This window comes from Gorilla gorilla, chromosome 9 (assembly GCF_029281585.2).
Source record: "Gorilla gorilla gorilla isolate KB3781 chromosome 9, NHGRI_mGorGor1-v2.1_pri, whole genome shotgun sequence".
NCBI lineage: Eukaryota > Metazoa > Chordata > Mammalia > Primates > Hominidae > Gorilla > Gorilla gorilla.
In genome coordinates this window covers 5,215,839-5,242,923 of record NC_073233.2, presented here as the reverse complement: position 1 = coordinate 5,242,923, position 27,085 = coordinate 5,215,839, and positions in this window count along the sequence as shown.

Genomic DNA, 27,085 nt, shown 5'->3' with positions numbered 1-27,085 from the left:
GTGAAGATATTTCCATGTTCATACTGATAGCGGTGTAGATATTTCCATGTTCATACAGATAGCCGTGTAGATATTGCCATGTTCATACCGATAGAGGTGCTGATACTTCCATGTTTATGCATGTAGTGGTGTACATATTTCCGTGTTTATACAGATAGCGGTGTAGATATTTCCACGTTCATACAGATAGCGGTGTAGATATTTCCATGTTCATCCAGATGGTTGTGAAGATATATCCATGTTCATACAGATGGCGGTGAAGATATTTCCATGTTCATACAGATAGCGGTGTAGATATTTCCATGTTCATACAGATGGCGATGTAGATATTTCCATGTTTATAGTCATGGCGGTGTAGATATTTCCATGTTTATAGAGATAGCGGTGTAGTTATTTCCATGTTAATATGCATAGCGGTGTAGATATTTCCATGTTTATAGAGATAGAGGTGTAGATATTTCCTTGTTTATACAGATAGCGAAGATATTTCCATGTTTATAGAGATAGCCGTGTAGATATTTCCATGTATATACAGATAGCCATTTAGAGAATTCCATGTTCATACAGATGGCGGTGGAGATATTTCCATGTTTATAGAGATGGTGGTGTAGATATCTCCATGTTTATACAGATGGCGGTGTAGGTAATTCCATGTTGATACAGATGGCGGTGTAGATATTTCCATGTTTATAGAGATGGCGATGTAGATATTTCCATCTTTATACATATGGCGGTTTAGGTATTTCCATGTTTATACAGATGGCGGTGTAGATATTTTCATGTTTATAGAGATGGCGATGTAGATATTTCCAGGTTTATAGAGATAGCGGTGTAGAAATTTCCATGTTCATACAGATGGCGGTCTAGATATTTCCATGTTCTTAGAGATAGCTGTGTAGTTATTTCCATGTTTATAGAGATAGCGGTGTTAATATTTTCATGTTCATACAGATAGCGGTGTAGATATTTCCATGTTCATGGAGATAGCGGTGTAGATATTTCCAAGGTCATACCGATAGCGGTGTAGGTATTTCCATGTTTATACAGATGGCGGTGTAGATATTTTCATGTTTATAGAGATGGCGATGTAGATATTTCCAGGTTTATAGAGATAGCGGTGTAGAAATTTCCATGTTCATACAGATGGCGTTCTAGATATTTCCATGTTCTTAGAGATAGCTGTGTAGTTATTTCCATGTTTATAGAGATAGCGGTGTTAATATTTCCATGTTCATACAGGTAGCGGTGTAGATATTTCCATGTTCATGGAGATAGCGGTGTAGATATTTCCAAGGTCATACCGATAGCGGTGTAGATATTTCCATGTTCATACAGATGGCGGTGTAGATATTTCCATGTTCATACAGAAGGCGGTGTAGATATTTCCATGTTCATACAGGTGGCGTTGAAGATATTTCCATGTCCATACAGATGGCGGTGTAGATATTTCCACGTTCAAACAGATGGCGGTGTAGATATTTCCATGTTCATATAGATGGCGGTGTAGATATTTCCATGTTCATACAGATGGTGGTGTAGATATTTCCATGTTTAGATAGATGGGGTTGTAGATATTGCCATGTTCATTCAGATACCGGTGAAGATATTGCCATGTTGATAGAGATGGTGGTGTAGATATTTCCATGTTTATATAGATAGCGGTGTAGATATTTCCATGTTTCTATAGATGGAGGTGTAGATATTTGCATCTTTATACAGATAGCAGTGGAGATATTTCCATGTTTAAACAGATGGCGGTGTGGAAATTTCCATGTTCATGCAGATGGTGGTGTAGATATTTCCATGTTCAAAGAGACGGCGGTGTACATATTTCCATGTTCATATATATGGCGGTGTAGATATTTCCATGTTCATACAGATGGTGGTGTAGATATTTCCATGTTTACATAGATGGGGTTGTAGATATTGCCATGTTCATTCAGATACCGGTGAAGATATTGCCATGTTGATAGAGATGGCGTTGTAGATATTTCCATGTTTATAGAGATAGCGGTGTAGATATTTCCATGTTTAAACAGAAAGCGGTGTAGATATTTCTATGTTCATACAGATGGCGGTGTAGATATTTCCATCTTTATACAGATAGCGGTACAGATATTTCAATGGTTATGCAGATAGTTGTGTAGATATTTAGATCTTTATAGAGATGGCGGTGGAGATATTTCCATGTTTATACAGATGGCGGTGTAGCTATTTCCATGTTTATAGAGATGGCGGTGTAGATATTTCCATCTTTATACAGATGGCGGTGTAGATACTTCCATCTTTATACAGATGGCGGTGTAGATATTTCCATCTTTATACAGACGGCGGTGTAGATATTTCCATGTTTATACAGATGGCGGTGTAGATATTTCCATGTTTATACAGATGGCGGTGTAGATATTTCCATGTTTATAGAGATGGTGGAGTAGATATTTCCATGTTTATAGAGATGGCGGTTTAGTTATTTTCATGTTAATCGGCTTAGCGGTGTAAATATTTCCATTTTTATAGAGATAGAGGTGTAGATATTTCCTTGTTTATACAGATAGCGGTGAAGATATTTCCATGATTATAGAGATAGCGGTGTACATATTTCCATATATATACAGATAGACATTTAGATATTTCCATGTTCATACAGATGGCGGTGTAGATATTTCCATGTTTATAGAGATGGTGGTGCAGATATTTCCATGTTTATAGAGATGGCGGTGTAGGTATTTCCATCTTTATACAGATGGCGGTGTAGATATTTCCATGTTTATACAGATGGCAGTGTAGATATTTCCATGTTTATACAGATGGCGGTGTAGATATTTCCATGTTTATAGAGATGGCGGTGTAGATATTTCCCTCCTTATATAGGCAGCGGTGTAGATATTTCCATGTTCATACAGATGGCGGTGTAGATATTTCCATGTTTATACAGATGGCGGATTAGATATTTCCATGTTTATAGAGATGGCGGTGTAGACATTTCCATGTTTATAGGGATGGCGGTGTAGATATTTTCATGTTTATAGAGATAGCGGTGTAGATACTTCCATGTTTATAGAGATGGCGGTCTAGATATTTCCAAGTTCATAGAGATAGTGGTGTAGTTATTTCCATGTTTATAGAGATAGCGGTGTTAATATTTGCATGTTCATACAGATTGCGGTGTAGTTATTTCCATGTTCATAGAGATAGCGGTGTAGTTATTTCCGTGTGTAAAGAGATAGCTGTAGATATTTCCATGTATATGCAGATAGCTGTGTAGATATTTACATTTTCATGCAGATAGCAGTGTAGGTATTTCCATGTTCATACAGATAGCCGTGTAGATATTGCCATGTTCATACCGATAGCGGTGCTGATACTTCCATGTTTATACAGGTAGTGGTGTACATATTTCCGTGTTTATACAGACAATGGTGTAGATATTTCCATGTTCATACAGATAGCGGTGTAGATATTTCCATGTTTATACAGATAGCGGTGTACGTATCTCCTTCTTAATACAGATGGCGGTGTAGATATTTATATGTTCATACAGATGGCGGTGCAGATATTTTCATGTTCATACTGAGAGCGGTGTAGATATTTCCATGTTCATACAGATGGCTGTGTAGATATATCCATGTTCATACAGATGGCGGTGAAGATATTTCCATGTTCAGATGGCGGTGTAGATATTTCCATGTTCGTACCGATAGCGGTGCTGATATTTCCATGTTCATACAGGTAGTTGCGTAGATATTTCCATGTTTATACAGATAGCGGTGTAGATATTTCCATGTTTATACACATAGCGGTGAAGATGTATGCATGTTTACACAGATAGCGGTGTAGATATTTCCATGTTCATCCAGATGCTTGTGTAGATATATCCATGTTCATACAGATGGCGGTGAAGGTATTTCCATGTTCATAAAGATAGCGGTGTAGATATTTCCATGTTCACACAGATAGCGGTGTAGATATTTCCATGTTTATAGAGATAGAGGTGTAAATATTTCCATGTTTATTCAGATAGTGGTGTAGATATTTCCCTGTTTACACATTTAGCGGTGTAGATATTTCCATGTTTACACAGATAGCGGTGTAAATATTTCCATGTTTATACAGTTAGCGGAGTAGATATTTCCATGTTTATACAGATAGTGGCGTAGATATTTGCATGTTTATACAGATATCGGTGTAGACATTTCCATGTTTGTACAGATAGCGGTGTAGGTATTTCCATGTTTAAATAGATAGCGGTTTAGATATTTCCATGTTCCTACAGATGGCGGTGTAGATATTTCCACGTTCATACAGAAGGTGGTGTAGATACCGGTGTAGATATTTTCATGGTCCTACAGACGGCGGTGAAGATATTTCCATGTTCATACAGATGGCGGTGTAGATATTTTCATGTTCATACAGATGGCGGTGTATATATATCCTTGTTTATAGATATAGCGGTATAGATATTTGCATGTATATCCAGATAGCAGTGTACATATTTCCATGTTTACACAGATGGCAGTGTAGATATTTCCATGTTCCTAATGACAGCGGTGTAGGTATTTCCGTGTTTATAGAGTTTGCGGTGTAGATATTTCCATGTTTATACAGATGGCGGTGCAGATATTTCCTGATTATACAGATAGCGGTGTAGATATATCCATCTTTATACACATAATGTTGTAGATATTTCCAAGTTTTAACAGATAGCGGTGTAAATATTTCCATGATTACACAGATAGCGGTGTAGATATTTCCACGTTTAGAGAGAGCGGTGTAGATATTTCCATGTTTATACAGATAGCGGTGTAGCTATTTCCATCTTTATACACATAACGATGTAGATATTTCCATGTTTTTAGAGATAGAGGTGTAGATATTTCCATGTTTACACAGATAACGGTGTAGATATTTCCATGTTTACACAGATAGCATTGTAGATGTTTGCATGTTTATACAGATAGCAGTGTAGATATTTTCATTTTTATACAGATAGCGGTGTAGACATTTCCACGTTTATACAGATAGCGGTGTAGATATTTCCATGTTTACACAGATAGAGGTGTCCATATTTCCACGTTTATACAGATAGCGGTGTATGTATTTCCGTGTTTATACAGATAGCGGTGTAGGTATTTCCACGTTTATGGAGATAGCGATGTAGGTATTTCCATGTTTTTACAGATAGCGGTGTACATTTTTCCATGCTTATAGAGATAGCGGTGTTGATATTTCCATGTTTTTACAGATAGCGGTGTACATATTTCCGTGCTTATAGAGATAGCTGTGTAGATATTTCCATGTTTATACAGATTGCAGTGAAGATATTTCCATGTTTTTAGAGATAGCGTTGTAAATATTTCCATGTTTGTACAGATAGCGGTGTAGATATTTCCATGTTCATACAGATGGCAGTGTAGTGGTATTTCCATGTTTATAGAGATAGCAGTGTAGAAATTTCCATGTTCCTACAGATGGCTGTGTAGATATTTCCATGTTTATAGAGATGGCGGTGTAGGTATTTCCATCTTTATACAGATGGCGGTGTAGATATTTCCATGTTTATACAGATGGCAGTGTAGATATTTCCATGTTTATACAGATGGCGGTGTAGATATTTCCATGTTTATAGAGATGGCGGTGTAGATATTTCCCTCCTTATATAGGCAGCGGTGTAGATATTTCCATGTTCATACAGATGGCGGTGTAGATATTTCCATGTTTATACAGATGGCGGATTAGATATTTCCATGTTTATAGAGATGGCGGTGTAGACATTTCCATGTTTATAGGGATGGCGGTGTAGATATTTTCATGTTTATAGAGATAGCGGTGTAGATACTTCCATGTTTATAGAGATGGCGGTCTAGATATTTCCAAGTTCATAGAGATAGTGGTGTAGTTATTTCCATGTTTATAGAGATAGCGGTGTTAATATTTGCATGTTCATACAGATTGCGGTGTAGTTATTTCCATGTTCATAGAGATAGCGGTGTAGTTATTTCCGTGTGTAAAGAGATAGCTGTAGATATTTCCATGTATATGCAGATAGCTGTGTAGATATTTACATTTTCATGCAGATAGCAGTGTAGGTATTTCCATGTTCATACAGATAGCCGTGTAGATATTGCCATGTTCATACCGATAGCGGTGCTGATACTTCCATGTTTATACAGGTAGTGGTGTACATATTTCCGTGTTTATACAGACAATGGTGTAGATATTTCCATGTTCATACAGATAGCGGTGTAGATATTTCCATGTTTATACAGATAGCGGTGTACGTATCTCCTTCTTAATACAGATGGCGGTGTAGATATTTATATGTTCATACAGATGGCGGTGCAGATATTTTCATGTTCATACTGAGAGCGGTGTAGATATTTCCATGTTCATACAGATGGCTGTGTAGATATATCCATGTTCATACAGATGGCGGTGAAGATATTTCCATGTTCAGATGGCGGTGTAGATATTTCCATGTTCGTACCGATAGCGGTGCTGATATTTCCATGTTCATACAGGTAGTTGCGTAGATATTTCCATGTTTATACAGATAGCGGTGTAGATATTTCCATGTTTATACACATAGCGGTGAAGATGTATGCATGTTTACACAGATAGCGGTGTAGATATTTCCATGTTCATCCAGATGCTTGTGTAGATATATCCATGTTCATACAGATGGCGGTGAAGGTATTTCCATGTTCATAAAGATAGCGGTGTAGATATTTCCATGTTCACACAGATAGCGGTGTAGATATTTCCATGTTTATAGAGATAGAGGTGTAAATATTTCCATGTTTATTCAGATAGTGGTGTAGATATTTCCCTGTTTACACATTTAGCGGTGTAGATATTTCCATGTTTACACAGATAGCGGTGTAAATATTTCCATGTTTATACAGTTAGCGGAGTAGATATTTCCATGTTTATACAGATAGTGGCGTAGATATTTGCATGTTTATACAGATATCGGTGTAGACATTTCCATGTTTGTACAGATAGCGGTGTAGGTATTTCCATGTTTAAATAGATAGCGGTTTAGATATTTCCATGTTCCTACAGATGGCGGTGTAGATATTTCCACGTTCATACAGAAGGTGGTGTAGATACCGGTGTAGATATTTTCATGGTCCTACAGACGGCGGTGAAGATATTTCCATGTTCATACAGATGGCGGTGTAGATATTTTCATGTTCATACAGATGGCGGTGTATATATATCCTTGTTTATAGATATAGCGGTATAGATATTTGCATGTATATCCAGATAGCAGTGTACATATTTCCATGTTTACACAGATGGCAGTGTAGATATTTCCATGTTCCTAATGACAGCGGTGTAGGTATTTCCGTGTTTATAGAGTTTGCGGTGTAGATATTTCCATGTTTATACAGATGGCGGTGCAGATATTTCCTGATTATACAGATAGCGGTGTAGATATATCCATCTTTATACACATAATGTTGTAGATATTTCCAAGTTTTAACAGATAGCGGTGTAAATATTTCCATGATTACACAGATAGCGGTGTAGATATTTCCACGTTTAGAGAGAGCGGTGTAGATATTTCCATGTTTATACAGATAGCGGTGTAGCTATTTCCATCTTTATACACATAACGATGTAGATATTTCCATGTTTTTAGAGATAGAGGTGTAGATATTTCCATGTTTACACAGATAACGGTGTAGATATTTCCATGTTTACACAGATAGCATTGTAGATGTTTGCATGTTTATACAGATAGCAGTGTAGATATTTTCATTTTTATACAGATAGCGGTGTAGACATTTCCACGTTTATACAGATAGCGGTGTAGATATTTCCATGTTTACACAGATAGAGGTGTCCATATTTCCACGTTTATACAGATAGCGGTGTATGTATTTCCGTGTTTATACAGATAGCGGTGTAGGTATTTCCACGTTTATGGAGATAGCGATGTAGGTATTTCCATGTTTTTACAGATAGCGGTGTACATTTTTCCATGCTTATAGAGATAGCGGTGTTGATATTTCCATGTTTTTACAGATAGCGGTGTACATATTTCCGTGCTTATAGAGATAGCTGTGTAGATATTTCCATGTTTATACAGATTGCAGTGAAGATATTTCCATGTTTTTAGAGATAGCGTTGTAAATATTTCCATGTTTGTACAGATAGCGGTGTAGATATTTCCATGTTCATACAGATGGCAGTGTAGTGGTATTTCCATGTTTATAGAGATAGCAGTGTAGAAATTTCCATGTTCCTACAGATGGCTGTGTAGATATTTCCATGTTTATAGAGTTGGCGGTGTAGATATTTCCATGTTCCCACAGTTCCATGTTTACACAGATATCAGTGTAGATATTTCCAAGTTTATGCAGATAGCGATGTAGATATTTCCACTTTTATGCAGATAGCGGTGTAGATATTTCCATGTTCATACACATAGCAGTGTATATATTTCCGTGTTAATACCGATGGCGGTGTAGATATTTCCATGTTTATAGAGTTGGCCGTTTAGACATTTCCATGTTCAAACAGATGGCGGTGTAGATATTTCCATTTTTATTCAGGTAGCGGTGTAGATATTTCCATCTTTATACACATAGCGGTGTAGATATTTCCACGTTTTTAGAGATAGCGGTGTAGATATTTCCCTGCTTACACATTTAGCGGTGTAGGTATTTCCATGTTTACACAGATAGCGGTGTAAATATTTCCATGTTTATACAGATAGCGGAGTAGATATTTCCATGTTTATACAGATAGTGGCATAGATATTTGCATGTTTATACAGATATCGGTGTAGACATTTCCATGTTTACAGAGATAGCGGTGTTGATATTTCCATGTTCCTACAGTTCTTGGTGTAGATATTTCCATGTTTAAACACATAGCGGTGTAGATATTTCCAAGTTTATGCAGATAGCGGTGTAGATATTTCCACTTTTATGCAGATAGCGGTGTAGATATTTCCATGTTTATACAGATAGCGGTGTAGATATTTCCATGTTCCAACAGATGGCAGTGTAGATATTTCCATGTTTATAGAGTTGGCGGTTTAGACAATTCCATGCTCATACAGATGGCGGTGTAGATATTTCCATGTTTATACAGATAGCGGTGTAGCTATTTCCATCTTTATACACATAACGATGTAGATATTTCCATGTTTTTAGAGATAGAGGTGTAGATATTTCCATGTTTACACAGATAACGGTGTAGATATTTCCATGTTTACACAGATAGCATTGTAGATGTTTGCATGTTTATACAGATAGCAGTGTAGATATTTTCATGTTTATACAGATAGCGGTGTAGACATTTCCACGTTTATACAGATAGCGGTGTAGATATTTCCATGTTTACACAGATAGAGGTGTCCATATTTCCACGTTTATACAGATAGCGGTGTATGTATTTCCGTGTTTATACAGATAGCGGTGTAGGTATTTCCACGTTTATGGAGATAGCGATGTAGATATTTCCATGTTTTTACAGATAGCGGTGTACATTTTTCCATGCTTATAGAGATAGCGGTGTAGATATTTCCATGTTTTTACAGATAGCGGTGTACATATTTCTGTGCTTATAGAGATAGCTGTGTAGATATTTCCATGTTTATACAGATTGCAGTGAAGATATTTCCATGTTTTTAGAGATAGCGTTGCAAATATTTCCATGTTTGTACAGATAGCAGTGTAGATATTTCCATGTTCATACAGATGGCAGTGTAGTGGTATTTCCATGTTTATAGAGATAGCCGTGTAGAAATTTCCATGTTCCTACAGATGGCTGTGTAGATATTTCCATGTTTATAGAGTAGGCGGTGTAGATATTTCCATGTTCCCACAGTTCCATGTTTACACAGATATCAGTGTAGATATTTCCAAGTTTATGCAAATAGCGATGTAGATATTTCCACTTTTATGCAGATAGCGGTGTAGATATTTCCATGTTTATACACATAGCAGTGTAGGTATTTCCGTGTTCCTACCGATGGCGGTGTAGATATTTCCATGTTTTTAGAGTTGGCCGTTTAGACATTTCCATGTTCATACAGATGGCGGTGTAGATATTTCCATTTTTATTCAGGTAGCGGTGTAGATATTTCCATCTTTATACACATAGCGGTGTAGATATTTCCACGTTTTTAGAGATAGCGGTGTAGATATTTCCCTGTTTACACATTTAGCGGTGTAGATATTTCCATGTTTACACAGATAGCGGTGTAAATATTTCCATGTTTATACAGATAGCGGAGTAGATATTTCCATGTTTATACAGATAGTGGCGTAGTTATTTGCATGTTTATACAGATATCGGTGTAGACATTTCCATGTTTGTACAGATAGCGGTGTAGATATTTCCATGTTTAAAGAGATAGCGGTTTAGATATTTCCATGTTCCTACAGATGGCGGTGTAGATATTTCCACGTTCATACAGAAGGTGGTGTAGATACCGGTGTAGATATTTTCATGTTCCTACAGACGGCGGTGTAGATATTTCCATGTTCATACAGATGGCGATGTAGATATTTTCATGTTCATACAGATGGCGGTGTATATATATCCATGTTTATAGATATAGCGGTATAGATATTTGCATGTATATCCAGATAGCAGTGTACATATTTCCATGTTTACACAGATGGCAGTGTAGATATTTCCATGTTCCTAATGACAGCGGTGTAGGTATTTCCGTGTTTATAGAGTTTGCGGTGTAGATATTTCCATGTTTATACAGATGGCGGTGTAGATATTTCCTGATTATACAGATAGCGGTGTAGATATTTCCATCTTTATACACATAATGTACATATTTCCAAGTTTTAACAGATAGCGGTGTAGATATTTCCATGATTACACAGATAGCGGTGTAGATATTTCCACGTTTAGAGAGAGCGGTGTAGATATTTACATGTTTATACAGATAGAGGCGTAGATATTTCCATGTTCATCCAGATGGCTGTGTAGATATATCCACGTTTATAAAGATAGCGGTGTATGTATTTCCGTGTTCATACAGATAGTGGTGTAGATATTTCCATGTTCATACAGATAGCGGTGTAGATATTTCCATGTTCATACAGATAGCGGTGTATGTATTTCCATCTTCATACAGATAGCGGTGTAGATATTTCCATGTTCATCCAGATGGCTGTGTAGATATATCCATGTTCATACAGATAGCGGTGTAGATATTTCCATGTTCATCCAGATGGCTGTGTAGCTATTTCCATGTTCATACAGATAGTGGTGTAGATATTTCCATGTTCATTCAGATGACGGTGAAGATATTTCCATGTTTATACACATAACGGTGAAGATATTTCCAAGTTTTAAGAGATGGCGGTGTAGATATTTCCATGTTTACACAGATAGCGGTGTAGATATTTCCATGTTTACACAGATAGCGGTGTAGATATTTCCATGTTTATACAGATAGTGGTGTAGAAATTTCCATGTGTATACAGATAACTGTGTAGATATTTGCATGTTCCTACAGATGGCTGCGTAGATATTTCCATGTTTATACAGATAGCGGTGTAGATATTTCCGTCTTTATACACGTAATGGTGTAGATCTTTCCATGTTTTCAGAGATAGCGGTGTAGATCTTTCCATGTTTACACAGATAGCGGTGTAGATATTTCCATGTTTATACAGATAGCAGTGTAGATATTTCCATGTTTATAGAGATAGTGGTGTAGATATTTACATGTTCCTACAGATGGCTGTGTAGATATTTCCATGTTTATACAGATAGCGGTGTAGATATTTCCATGTTTATGGAGATAGTGGTGTAGATATTTCCATGTTCCTACAGTTGGTGGTTTAGATATTTCCATGTTTACACAGATAGCAGTGTAGATATTTCCAAGTTTATGCAGATAGCGGTGTAGATATTTCCACTTTTAGGCAGATAGCGGTGTAGATATTTCAATGTTTAAACAGATAGCGTTGTAGATATTTCCATGTTCCTACAGAGGGCGGTGTAGATATTTACATGTTTATAGAGATGGCGGTTTAGACATTTCCACGTTCATACAGATGGCGGTGTAGATATTTCCATGTTTATAAAGATAGCGGTGTAGATATTTCCATCTTTATACACATAATGGTGTAGATCTTTCCACGTTTTTAGAGATAGCGGTGTAGATATTTCCATGTTTACACAGATAGTGGTGTAGATATTTCCAAGTTTACACAGATATCAGTGTAGATATTTCCATGTTTTTACAGATAGTGGTGTAGATATTTCCATGTGTATACAGATAACTGTGTAAATATTTACGTGTTCCTACAGATGGCTGTGTATATATTTCCATGTTTATAGAGATAGCGGTGTAGATATTTCCATGTTTATAGAGATAGCGGTGTAGATATTTCCAAGTTCCTACAGTTGGTTTTTTAGATATTTCTATATTTACAAGATAGTGGTGTAGATGTTTCCAAGTTTATGCAGATAACGGTGAAGATATTTCCACTTTTATGCAGATAGCTGTGTAGATATTTCCATGTTTATAGAGTTGGCGGTTTAGACATTTCTATGTTCATACAGATGGCGGTGTAGATATTTCCATGTTTTTGCAGATAGCAGTGTAGATATTTCCATCTTTATACACATAACGGTGTAGATATTTCCATGTTTTTACAGATGGCGGTGTAGATATTTCCATACCCATACAGATGGCGGTGTAGATATTTCCATGTTTATAGATATAGCGGTGTAGGTATTTCCATGTTTACACAGACAGCGGTGTAGATATTTCCATGTTTACACAGATAGCGGTGTAGATATTTCCATGTTTATAGAGATAGGGGTGTAGATATTTCCATGTTTATAGAGATATCAGTGTAGATATTTCCAGGTTTATACAGAGCGTAGTGTAGATATTTCCATGTTTATATAGATGGCTGTGTGGATATTTCCATGTTTATAGAGATAGCGGTGTAGATATTTCCATGTTTACACTGATAGCGGTGTAGATATTTCCATCTTTACACAGATAGCAGTGCAGATATTTCCATGTTTACACAGATAGCGGTGTAGATATTTCCATGTCTATACAGATAGCGGTGTGGATATTTCCATGTTTAAACAGATAGCGGTGTCGATATTTACATGTTTATACAGATAGCGTTGTAGATATTTCCATGTTTATAGAGACAGCAGTGTAGATATTTCCATGTTTATACAGATCGCGATGTAGATATTTCCATGTTCATACAGATGGCGGTGAAGTTATTTCCATGTTTACAGAGATAGCCGTGTACATACTTCCATGTTTATACAGATACCAGTGTAGATATTTCAATGTTTATAGAGTTGGCGGTGTAGATATTTTCATGTTCAAACAGATGGCGGTGTAGATATTTCCATGTTTATATAGATGGCAGTGTAGATATTTCCATGTTCATACAGATGACGGTGATGATATTTCCATGTTTATACACATAACGGTGAAGATATTTCCAAGTTTTAAGAGATGGCGGTGTAGATATTTCCATGTTTACACAGATAGCGGTGTAGATATTTCCATGTTTACACAGATAGCGGTGTAGATATTTCCATGTTTATACAGATAGCGGTGTAGTTATTTCCATGTGTATACAGATAACTGTGTAGATATTTATATGTTCCTATAGATGGCTGCGTAGATATTTCCATGTTTATACAGATAGCGGTGTAGATATTTACGTCTTTATTCACATAATGGTGTAGATCTTTCCATGTTTTCAGAGATAGCGGTGTAGATCTTTCCATGTTTACACAGATAGCGGTGTAGATATTTCCATGTTTATACAGAAAGCAATGTAGATATTTCCATGTTTATAGAGATAGTGGTGTTGATATTTACGTGTTCCTACAGATGGCTGTGTAGATATTTCCATGTTTATACAGATAGCGGAGTAGATATTTCCATGTTTATGGAGATAGCGGTGTAGATATTTCCATGTTCCTACAGTTGGTTTTTTAGATATTTCCATGTTTACAAGATAGTGGTGTAGATATTTCCAAGTTTATGCAGATAGCGGTGAAGATATTTCCACTTTTATGCAGATAGCGGTGTAGATATTTCCATGTTTATACAGAAAGCGGTGTAGATATTTCTATGTTCCAACACATGGCACTGTAGATATTTCCATGTTTATAGAGTTGGCGGTTTAGACATTTCCATGTTCATACAGATGGCGGTGTAGATATTTCCATGTTTTTACAGATAGCAGTGTAGATATTTCCATCTTTATACACATAACGGTGTAGATATTTCCATGTTTTTACAGATGGCGGTGTAGATATTTCCATACACATACAGATGGCGGTGTAGATATTTCCATGTTTATAGATATAGCGGTGTAGATATTTCCAGGTTTATTCAGAGCGTAGTGTAGATATTTCCATGTTTATATAGATGGCTGTGTGAATATTTCCATGTTTATAGAGATAGCGGTGTAGATATCTCCATGTTTACACAGATAGCGGTGTAGATATTTCCATGTTTACACAGATAGCGGTGTAGACATTTCCATGTTCATACAGATAGCGGTGTAGATAATTCCATGTGTATACAGATAACGGTGAAGATATTTACATATTCCTACATATGGCTGTGTAGATATTTCCATGTTTGTACAGATAGCGGTGTAGATATTTCCATGTTTACAAAGATAGTGGTGTAGATGTTTCCATGTTTACACAGATAGCGGTGTAGATATTTCCATGTTTATACAGATAGCGGTGTAGATATTTCCATGTTTATACAGATAGCGGTGTAGATATTTCCATGTGAATACATATAACTGTGTAGATATTTACATGTTCCTACAGATGGCTGCGTAGATATTTCCATGTTCATACAGATAGCGGTGCAGATATTTCCATGTTCATCCAGATGGCTGTGTTGATATATCCATGTTCATACAGATAGAGGTGTAGATATTTCCATGTTCATCCAGATGGCTGTGTAGCTATTTCCATGTTAATACAGAGAGTGGTGTAGATATTTCCATGTTCATACAGATAGCGGTGTAGGTATTTCCATGTTCCTACAGATTGCGGTGCTGATATTTCCATGTTTATTCAGGTAGCGGTGTAGATATTTCCATGTTTATACAGATAGTGGTGTAGATATTTCCATGTTTATACAGATAGCGGTGTAGATATTTCTTTGTTTATGCAGATAGCGGTGTAGATATCTCCATCTTAATGCAGATGGCGGTGTAGATATTTATATGTTCATACAGATGTCGGTGCAGATATTTCCATGTTCATACAGATGGCGGTGTAGATATTACCATGTTTGTTGAGATAGCGGTGTAGTTATTTCCATGTGTAAAGAGATAGCTGTATAGATATTTCCATGTATACGCAGATAGCTGTGTAGATATTTCCATTTTCATGCAGATAGCGGTGTAGATATTTCCATGTTCAAACAGATAGCGGTGTAGATATTTCCATGTTCATACAGATAGCGGTGTAGATATTTCCATGTTCATACAGATAGCGGTGTAGATATTTCCATGTTGATCCAGATGGCTGTGTAGATATATCCATGTTCATACAGATGGCGGTGAAGATATTTCCATGTTCATAGAGATAGTGGTGTAGATATTTCCATGTTCATACAGATAGCGGTGTATATATTTCCATGTTCATACAGACAGCGGTGCTGATATTTCCTTGTTCATCCAGATGGCTGTGTAGATATATCCATGTTCATAGAGATGGTGGTGTAGATATTTCCACGTTTACACAGAAAGCGGTGTAGATATTTCTGTGTTCCAACACATGGCGCTGTAGATATTTCCATGTTTATAGAGTTGGCGGTTTAGACATTTCCATGTTCATACAGATGGCGGTGTAGATATTTCCATGTTTTTACAGATAGCAGTGTAGATATTTCCATCTTTATACACATAACGGTCTAGATATTTCCATGTTTTTACAGATGGCGGTGTAGATATTTCAATACCCATACAGATGGCGGTGTAGATATTTCCATGTTTATAGATATAGCGGTGTAGGTATTTCCATGTTAACACAGACAGCGGTGTAGATATTTCCATGTTTACACAGATAGCGGTGTAGATATTTCCATGTTTATAGAGATAGCGGTGTAGATATTTCCATGTTTATAGAGATATCAGTGTAGATATTTCCAGGTTTATACAGAGCGTAGTGTAGATATTTCCATGTTTATATAGATGGCTGTGTGGATATTTCCATGTTTATAGAGATAGCGGTGTAGATATCTCCATGTTTACACAGATAGCGGTGTTGATATTTCCATGTTTACACAGATAGCGGTGTAGACATTTCCATGTTCATACAGATAGCGGTGTAGATAATTCCATGTGTATACAGATAATGGTGTAGATATTTACATATTCCTACAGATGGCTGTGTAGATATTTACATGTTTGCACAGATAGCGGTGTAGATATTTCCATGTTTACACAGATAGTGGTGTAGATATTTCCATGTTTACACAGATAGCGGTGTAGATATTTCCATGTATATACAGATAGCAGTGTAGATATTTCCATGTCTATACAGATAGCGGTGTGGATATTTCCATGTTTATACAGATAGCGGTGTAGATATTTCCATGGTTATAGAGATAGCGGTGAAGATATTTCCATGTTTATACAGATAGCGGTGTAGATATTTCCATGTTTATACAGATAGTGTTGTAGATATTTCCATGTTTATAGAGACAGCAGTGTAGATATTTCCATGTTTATACAGATGACGATGTAGATATTTCCATGTTCATACAGATGGCGGTGAAGATATTTCCATGTTTATAGAGATAGCCGTGTAGATACTTCCATGTTTACACAGATAGCGGTGTAGATATTTCCATGTTTCCACAGATAGCGGTGCAGATATTTCCATGTTTATACAGATAGCGGTGTAGACATTTCAATGGTTATAGAGTTGGCGGTGTCGATATTTTCATGTTCAAACAGATGGCGGTGTAGATATTTCCATGTTCATATAGATGGCAGTGTAGATATTTCCATGTTCATACAGATGACGGTGAAGATATTTCCATGTTTATACACATAACGGTGAAGATATTTCCAAGTTTTCAGAGATGGCAGTGTAGATATTTCCATGTTTACACAGATAGCGGTGAAGATATTTCCATGTTTACACAGATAGCGGTGTAGATATTTCCATGTTTATACAGATAGCGGTGTAGATATTTCCATGTGTATACAGATAACTTTGTAGATATTTACATGTTCCTACAGATGGCTGCGTAGATATATCTGTGTTCATACAGATAGCGGTGTAGATATTTCCATATTCATATAGATAGCGGTGTAGATATTTCCATGTTCATACAGATGGCTGTGTAGATATATCCATGTTCATACAGATGGCGGTGAAGATATTTCCATGTTCATACAGATGGCGATGTAGATATTTCCATGTTCATACCGATAGCGGTGCTGATATTTCCATGTTTATACAGGTAGCGGTGTAGATATTTCCATGTTTATACAGATAGCGGTGTAGATATTTCCATGTTTATACAGATAGCGGTGTAGATATTTCCAAGTTTATGCAGATAGCGGTGTAGATATCTCCATCTTAATACAGATGGCGGTGTAGATATTTATATGTTCATACAGATGGCGGTGCAGATATTTCCATGTTCATACAGATGGCGGTGTAGATATTACCATGTTCATACAGATAGCGGTGTAGTTATTTCCATGTGTAAGAAGATAGCTGTGTAGGTATTTCCATGTATATGCAGATAGCTGTGTAGATATTTCCATTTTCATGCAGATAGCGGTGTATATATTTCCCTGTTCAGTTAGCGGTGTAGATATTTCTAATCTCATAAAGATAGCGATGTAGATATTTCCATGTTTATACAGATAGTGGTGAAGATGTATGCATGTTTACACAGATAGCGGTGTAGATATTTCCAGGTTCATCCAGATGGCTGTGTAGATATATCCATGTTCATACAGATGGCGGTGAAGATATTTCCATATTCATACAGATAGCGGTGTAGATATTTCCATATTCATACAGATAACGGTGTAGATATTTCCATGTTCATACACATAGCGGTGTATGTATTTCCATGTTCATACAGATAGCGGTGTAGATATTTCCATTTTCCTGCAGATAGCGGTGTATATATTTCCCTGTTCAAACAGTTAGCGGTGTAGATATTTCCATGTTCATACAGATAGCGGTGTAGATATTTCCATGTTTATACAGATAGCGGTGAAGATGTATGCATTTTTACACAGATAGTGGTGTAGATATTTCCATGTTCATCCAGATGGGTGTGTGGATATATCCATGTTCATACAGATGACGGTGAAGATATTTCCATGTTGATATAGATAGTGGTGTAGATATTTAAATGTATATACAGATAGCGGTGTAGATATTTCTATGTTCATACAGATAGCGGTGTATGTATTTCCATGTTCATACAGATAGCGGTGTAGATATTTCCATGTTCATCCAGATGGCTGTGTAGATGTTTCCATGTTCATACAGATAGCGGTGTAGATATTTCCATGTTCATACAGAGAGCGGTGTAGGTATTTCCATGTTCATCCAGATGGCTGTGTAGATATATCCATGTTCATACAGATGGCGGTGAAGATATTTCCATGTTCATACAGATAGCGGTGTAGCTATTTCCATGTTCATAGAGATACCGGTGTGGATATTGCCATGTTCATACCGATAGCGGTGTAGATATTTCCATGTTTATACAGATAGTGGTGTAGATATTTCCATGTTCATACAGATAGCGGTGTAGATATTTCCATGTTTATACAGATAGCGGTGTAGATATCTCCTTAATACAGATGGCGGTGTATATATTTATATGTTCATACAGATGGCGGTGTAGATATTTCCATGTTCATACAGATGGCGGTGTAGATATTTCCATGTTTATAGAGATAGCGGTGTACTTATTTCCATGTGTAAAGAGATAGCTGTGTAGATATTTCCATGTATATGCAGATAGCTGTGTAGATATTTCCATTTTCATGCAGAGAGCGGTGTAGATATTTCTATCTTCAAACAGATAGCGGTGTAGCTATTTCTATGTTCATACAGATAGCGGTGTAGATATTTCCATGTTTATACAGATAGTGGTGAAGATGTATGCATGTTTACACAGATAGCGGTGTAGACATTTCCATGTTCATACAGATGGTGGTGTAGATATTTCCATGTTTATAGAGATAGCGGTGTACTTATTTCCATGTGTAAAGAGATAGCTGTGTAGATATTTCCATGTATATGCAGATAGCTGTGTAGATATTTCCATTTTCATGCAGATAGCGGGGTAGATATTTCCATGTTCAAACAGAGAGCGGTGTAGATATTTCCATTTCCATACAGATAGCGGTGTAGATATTTCCATGTTTATACAGATAGCGGTGAAGATGTATGCATGTTTACACAGATAGCGGTGTAGTTATTTCCATGTTCATACAGATAGCGGTGTAGATATTTCCACGTTCATCCAGATAGCTGTGTAGACATATCCATGTTCATACAGATGGCGGTGAAGATATTTCCATGTTCATACTGATAGCGGTGCTGATATTTCCATGTTTATACAGGTAGCGGTGTAGATATTTCCATGTTTATATAGATAGTGGTGTAGATATTTCCATGTTTATACACATAGCAGTGTAGATATTTCCTTGTTTATACAGATAGCGGTGAAGATATCTCCATCTTAATACAGGTGGCGGTGTAGATATTTATATGTTTATTCAGATGGCGGTGCAGATATTTCCTTGTTCATTCAGATAGCGGTGTATTTATTTCCATGTGTAAAGAGATAGCTGTGTAGATATTTCCATGTATATGCAGATATCTGTGTAGATATTTCCATTTTCATGCAGATAGCGGTGTATATATTTCCCTGTTCAAACAGTTAGCGGTGTAGATATTTCCATGTTCATAAAGATAGCGGTGTAGATATTTCCATGTTTATACAGGTAGCGGTGTAGATATTTCCATGTTTATACAGGTAGCGGTGTAGATATTTCCATGTTTATACAGATAGCGGTGTAGATATCTCCATCTTAATACAGTTGGCGGTGAAGATATTTATATGTTCATACTGATGGCGGTGCAGATATTTCCATGTTCAATCAGATGGCGGTGTAGATATTTCCATGTTCATACAGGTAGCGGTGCAGATATTTCATTGTTCATCCAGATGGCTGTGTAGATATATCCATGTTCCTACAGATGGCGGTGAAGATATTTCCATGTTCATACAGATAGCGGTGTATGTATTTCCATGTTCATACAGATAGCGGTGTAGACATTTCCATGTTCATCCAGATGGCTGTGTAGATATTTCCATGTTCATACAGATAGCGTTGTAGATATTTCCATGTTCATTCAGATAGTGGTGTAGATATTTCCATGTTCATCCAGAAGGTTGTGAAGATATATCTATGTTCATACAGATGGCGGTGAAGATATTTCCATGTTCATACAGATAGCGGTGTAGATATTTCCATGTTCATAGAGATTGCCGTGTAGTTATTTCCAAGTTTATAGAGACAGCGTTGTAGATATTTCCATGTTTATACAGATAGTGGTGAAGATATTTCCATGTTCATACAGATAGCGGTGTAGTTATTTCCATGTGTAAAGAGATAGCTGTGTAGATATTTCCATGTATATGCAGATAGCTGTGTAGATATTTCCATTTTCATTCAGATAGCAGTGTATATATTTCCCTGTTCAAACAGTTAGCGGTGTAGATATTTCCATGTTCATAAAGACAGCGGTGTAGGTATTTCCATGTTTATACAGATAGCGGTGAAGATGTATGCATGTTTACACAGATAGCGGTGTAGAAGTTTCCATGTTCATCCAGATGGCTGTGTAGATATATCCATGTTCATACAGATAGCGGTGTAGATATTTCCATGTTCATAAAGATAGCGGTGTAGATATTTCCATGTTCCTACAGATTGCGGTGCTGAAATTTCCATGTTTATACAGGTAGCGGTGTAGATATTTCCATGTTTATACAGATAGCGGTTTAGATATTTCCATGTTTATACAGATAGCGGTGTAGATGTTTCCATGTTTATACAGATTGCGGTGTAGATATTTCCATCTTAATACAGATGGCGGTGTAGATATTTATATGTTCACACAGATGGCGGTGCAGATATTTCCATGTTCATACAGATGGCGGTGTCGATATTACCATGTTTATAGAGATAGCGGTGTAGTTATTTCCATGTGTAAAGAGATAGCTGTATAGATATTTCCATGTATATGCAAATAGCTGTGTAGATATTTCCATTTTCATGCAGATAGCGGTGTACATATTTCCATGTTCAAATAGATAGCGGTGTAGATATTTCCATGTTCATACAGATAGCAGTGTAGATATTTCCATGTTTATACAGATAGCGGTGAAGATGTATGCATGTTTACACAGATAGCGGTGTAGATATTTCCATGTTCATAGAGATAGCGGTGTAGTTATTTCCATGTTCATCCAGATGGCTGTGTAGATATATCCATGTTCATACAGATGGCGGTGAAGATATTTCCATGTTCATACAGATAGCGGTGTAGATATTTCCATGTTCATACAGATAGCGGTGTAGATATTTCCATGTTCATACAGACAGCTGTGCTGATATTTCCTAGTTCATCCAGATGGCTGAGTAGATATATCCATGTTCATAGAGATGGCGGTGAAGATATTTCCATGTTCATACAGATATCGGTGTAGATATTTCCATGTTCATACAGATAGCTGTGTAGATATTTCCATGTTCATACAGATAGCGGTGCTGATATTTCCATGTTTATACAGGTAGCAGTGTAGATATTTCCATGTTTATACAGATAGCGATGTAGATATTTCCATATTCATACAGATGGCCGTGTAGATATATCCATGTTCAAACAGATGGCGGTGAAGATATTTCCATGTTCATACCGATGGCGGTGTAGATATTTCCATGTTCATACCGAAAGCGGTGCTGATATTTCCATGTTTATACAGGTAGCGGTGTAGATATTTCCATGTTTATACAGATAGCGGTGTAGTTATTTCCATGTTTATACACATAGTGGTGTAGATATTTCCATGTTTATACAGATAGCGGTGTAGATATTTCCATGTTTATGCAGATAGCGGTGTAGATATTTCCATGTTAATACAGATGTCGGTGTAGATATTTATATGTTCATGCAGATGGCGGTGCAGATATTTCCATGTTCATACAGATGGTGGTGTAGATATTTCCATGTTCATACAGATAGTGGTGTAGTTATTTCATTGTGTACAGAGATAGCTCTGTAGATATTTCCATGTATATGCAGATAGCTGTGTAGGTATTTCTATTTTCATGCAGATAGCGGTGTATATATTTCCCTGTTCAAACAGTTAGCGGTGAAGATATTTATATGTTCATAAAGATAGCGGTGTAGATATATCCATGTTCATACAGATGGCGGTGAAGATATTTCCAGATTCATACAGATAGCGGTGTAGATATTTCTATGTTCATACAGATAGCGGTGTAGATATTTCCGTGTTCATACAGATAGCGGTGTATGTATTTCCATGTTCATACAGATAGCGGTGTAGATATTTCCATTTTCATGCAGATAGCCGTGTTTATATTTCCCTGTTCAAACAGTTGGCGGTGTAGATATTTCCATGTTCATAAAGATAGCGGTGTAGATATTTCCATGTTTGTACAGATAGCGGTGAAGATGTATGCATGTTTACACAGATAGTGGTGTAGACATTTCCATGTTCATCCAGATGGCTGTGTAGATATATTCATGTTCATGCAGATGGCGGTGTAGATATTTCCATGTTCATACAGATAGCGATGAATGTATTTCCATGTTCATACAGATAGCGGTGTAGATATTTCTGTGTTCATACAGATAGCGATGAATGTATTTCCATGTTCATACAGATAGCGGTGTAGATATTTCCATGTTCATCCAGATGGCTGTGTAGATATTTCCATGTTCATACAGATAGCGGTGTAGATATTTCCATGTTCATCCAGATGGCTGTGTAGACATATCCATGTTCATACAGATGGAGGTGTAGATATTTCCATGTTCATACTGATAGCGGTGCTGATATTTCCATGTTTATACAGGTAGCGGTGTAGATATTTCCATGTTTATACAGATAGCGGTGTAGATATTTCCAAGTTTATACCGGTAGCGGTGTAGATATTTCCATGTTTATTCAGATAGCGGTGTAGATATCTCCATCTTAATACAGATGGCGGTGTAGATATTTATATGTTCATACAGATGGCGGTGCAGATATTTCCATGTTCATACAGATAGCGGTGTAGATATTTCCATGTTCATCCAGATGGCTGTGTAGATATATCCATGTTCATACAGATGGCGGTGAAGATATTTCCATGTTCATACAGATAGCGGTGTAGATATTTCCATGTTCATACAGATAGCGGTGTAAATATTTCCATGTTTATACTGATAGTGGTGTATGTATTTCCATGTTCATACAGATAGCGGTGTAGATATTTCCATTTTCATGCAGATTACGGTGTATATATTTCCCTGTTCAGTTAGCGGTGTAGATATTTCCATGTTTATACAGATAGCGGTGAAGATGTATGCATGTTTACACAGATAGCGGTGTAGATATTTCCATGTTCATCGAGATGGCTGTGTAGGTATATTCATGTTCATTCAGATGGTGGTGAAGATATTTCCATGTTCATACAGATAGCGGTGTAGATATTTCCATGTTCATACAGATAGCCGTGTAGATATTGCCATGTTCATACCGATAGCGGTGCTGATACTTCCATGTTTATACAGGTAGCGGTGTACATATTTCCGTGTTTATACAGATAGTGGTGTAGATATTTCCATGTCCATACAGATAGCGGTGTAGATATTTCCATGTTTATACAGATAGCGGTGAAGATGTATGCATATTTACACAGATAGAGGTGTAGATATTTCCATGTTTATACACATAGCGGTGTAGATATTTCCATGTTTATACAGATAGCGGTGTAGATATTTCCATGTTTATGCAGTTACCAGTGTAGATATCTCCATCTTAATTCAGATGGTGGTGTAGATATTTATATGTTCATACAGATGGTGGTGCAGATATTTCCATGTTCATACAGTTGGCGGTGTAGATATTACCATGTTTATAGAGATAGCGGTGTAGTTATTTCCATGTGTAAAGAGATAGCTGTATAGATATTTCCATGTATATGCAGATAGCTGTGTAGATATTTCCATTTTCTTGCGGATAGCGGTGTACATATTTCCATGTTCAGATAGCGGTGTAGATATTTCCATGTTCATACTGATAGCAGTGTAGATATTTCCATGTTTATACAGATAGCGGTGAAGATGTATGCATGTTTACACAGATAGCGGTGTAGATATTTCCATATTCAATGAGATAGCAGTGTAGTTATTTCCATGTTCATCCAGATGGCTGTGTAGATATATCCATGTTCATAGAGATGGCGGTGAAGATATTTCCATGTTCATACAGATATCGGTGTAGATATTTCCATGTTCATACAGATATCGGTGTAGATATTTCCATGTTCATACAGATAGCGGTGCTGATATGTCCATGTTTATACAGGTAGCGGTGTTGATATTTCCATGTTCATACAGATAGCGGTGTAGATATTTCCATATTCACACAGATGGCTGTGTAGATATATCCATGTTCAAACAGATGGTGGTGAAGATATTTCCATGTTCATACAGATGGCGGTGTAGATATTTCCATGTTTATGCAGATAGCGGTGTAGATATTTCCATCTTAATACAGATGTCGGTGTAGATATTTATATGTTCATGCAGATGGCGGTGCAGATATTTCCATGTTCATACAGATGGCGGTGTACATATTTCCATGTTCATACAGATAGCGGTGTAGATATTTCCATTTTCATACAGATAGCGATGAATGTATTTCCATGTTCATACAGATAGCGGTGTAGATATTTCCATGTTCATCCAGATGGCTGTGTAGATATTTCCATGTTCATACAGATAGCGGTGTAGATATTTCCATGTTCATCCAGATGGCTGTGTAGACATATCCATGTTCATACAGATGGCGGTGTAGATATTTCCATGTTCATACTGATAGCGGTGCTGAAATTTCCATGTTTATACAGGTAGCGGTGTAGATATTTCCATGTTCATACAGATAGCGGTGCTGATATTTCCATGTTTATACAGGTAGCGGTGTAGATATTTCCATGTTTATACAGATAGCGGTGTAGATATTTCCAAGTTTATACCGGTAGCGGTGTAGATATTTCCATGTTTATTCAGATAGCGGTGTAGATATCTCCATCTTAATACAGATGGCGGTGTAGATATTTATATGTTCATACAGATGTCGGTGCAGATATTTCCATGTTCATATAGATAGCGGTGTAGATATTTTCATGTTCATCCAGATGGCTGTGTAGATATTTCCATGTTCATACAGATAGCGGTGTATGTATTTCCATGTTCATACAGATAGCGGTGTAGATATTTCCGTTTTCATGCAGATAGCGGTGTATATATTTCCCTGTTCAGTTAGCGGTGTAGATATTTCCATGTTTATACAGATAGCGGTGAAGATGTATGCATGTTTACACAGATAGCGGTGTAGATATTTCCATGTTCATCGAGATGGCTGTGTAGATATATCCATCTTCATACAGATGGCGGTGAAGATATTTCCATGTTCATACAGATAGCGGTGTAGATATTTCCATGTTCATACAGATAGCCGTGTAGATATTGCCATGTTCATACCGATAGCGGTGTTGATACTTCCATGTTTATACAGGTAGCTGTGTACATATTTCCGTGTTTATACAGATAGTGGTGTAGATATTTCCATGTCCATGCAGATAGCGGTGTAGATATTTCCATGTTTATACAGATAGCGGTGAGGATGTATGCATATTTACACAGATAGAGGTGTAGATATTTCCATGTTTATACACTTAGCCGTGTAGATATTTCCATGTTTATACAGATAGCGGTGTAGATATTTCCATGTTTATGCAGATACCAGTGTAGATATCTCCATCTTAATTCAGATGGCGGTGTAGATATTTATATGTTCATACAGATGGTGGTGCAGATATTTCCATGTTCATACAGATGGTGGTGTAGATATTACCATGTTTATTGAGATAGCGGTGTAGTTATTTCCATGTGTAAAGAGATAGCTGTATAGATATTTCCATGTATATGCAGATAGCAGTGTAGATATTTCCATTTTCTTGCGGATAGCGGTGTACATATTTCCATGTTCAGATAGCGGTGTAGATATTTCCATGTTCATACTGATAGCAGTGTAGGTATTTCCATGTGTATACAGATAGCGGTGAAGTTGTATGCATGTTTACACAGATAGCGGTGTAGATATTTCCATGTTCAATGAGATAGCAGTGTAGTTATTTCCATGTTCATCCAGATGGCTGTGTAGATATATCCATGTTCATACAGATGGCGGTGAAGATATTTCCATGTTCATACAGATAGCGGTGTAGATATTTCCACGTTCATACAGATAGCGGTGTAGATATTTCCATGTTCATACAGACAGCTGTGCTGATATTTCCTTGTTCATCCAGATGGCTGTGTAGATATATCCATGTTCATAGAGATGGCGGTGAAGATATTTCCATGTTCATACAGATATCGGTGTAGATATTTCCATGTTCATACAGATAGCGGTGTAGATATTTCCATGTTCATACAGATAGCGGTGCTGATATTTCCATGTTTATACAGGTAGCGGTGTAGATATTTCCATATTCATACAGATGGCTGTGTAGATATATCCATGTTCAAACAGATGGCGGTGAAGATATTTCCATGTTCATACAGATGGCGGTGTAGATATTTCCATGTTCATACAGATAGCGGTGCAGATATTTCCATGTTCATCCAGATGGCTATGTAGAGATATGCATGTTCATACAGATAGCGGTGAAGATATTTCCATCTTCATACAGATAGCGGTGTAGATATTTCCATGTTCATA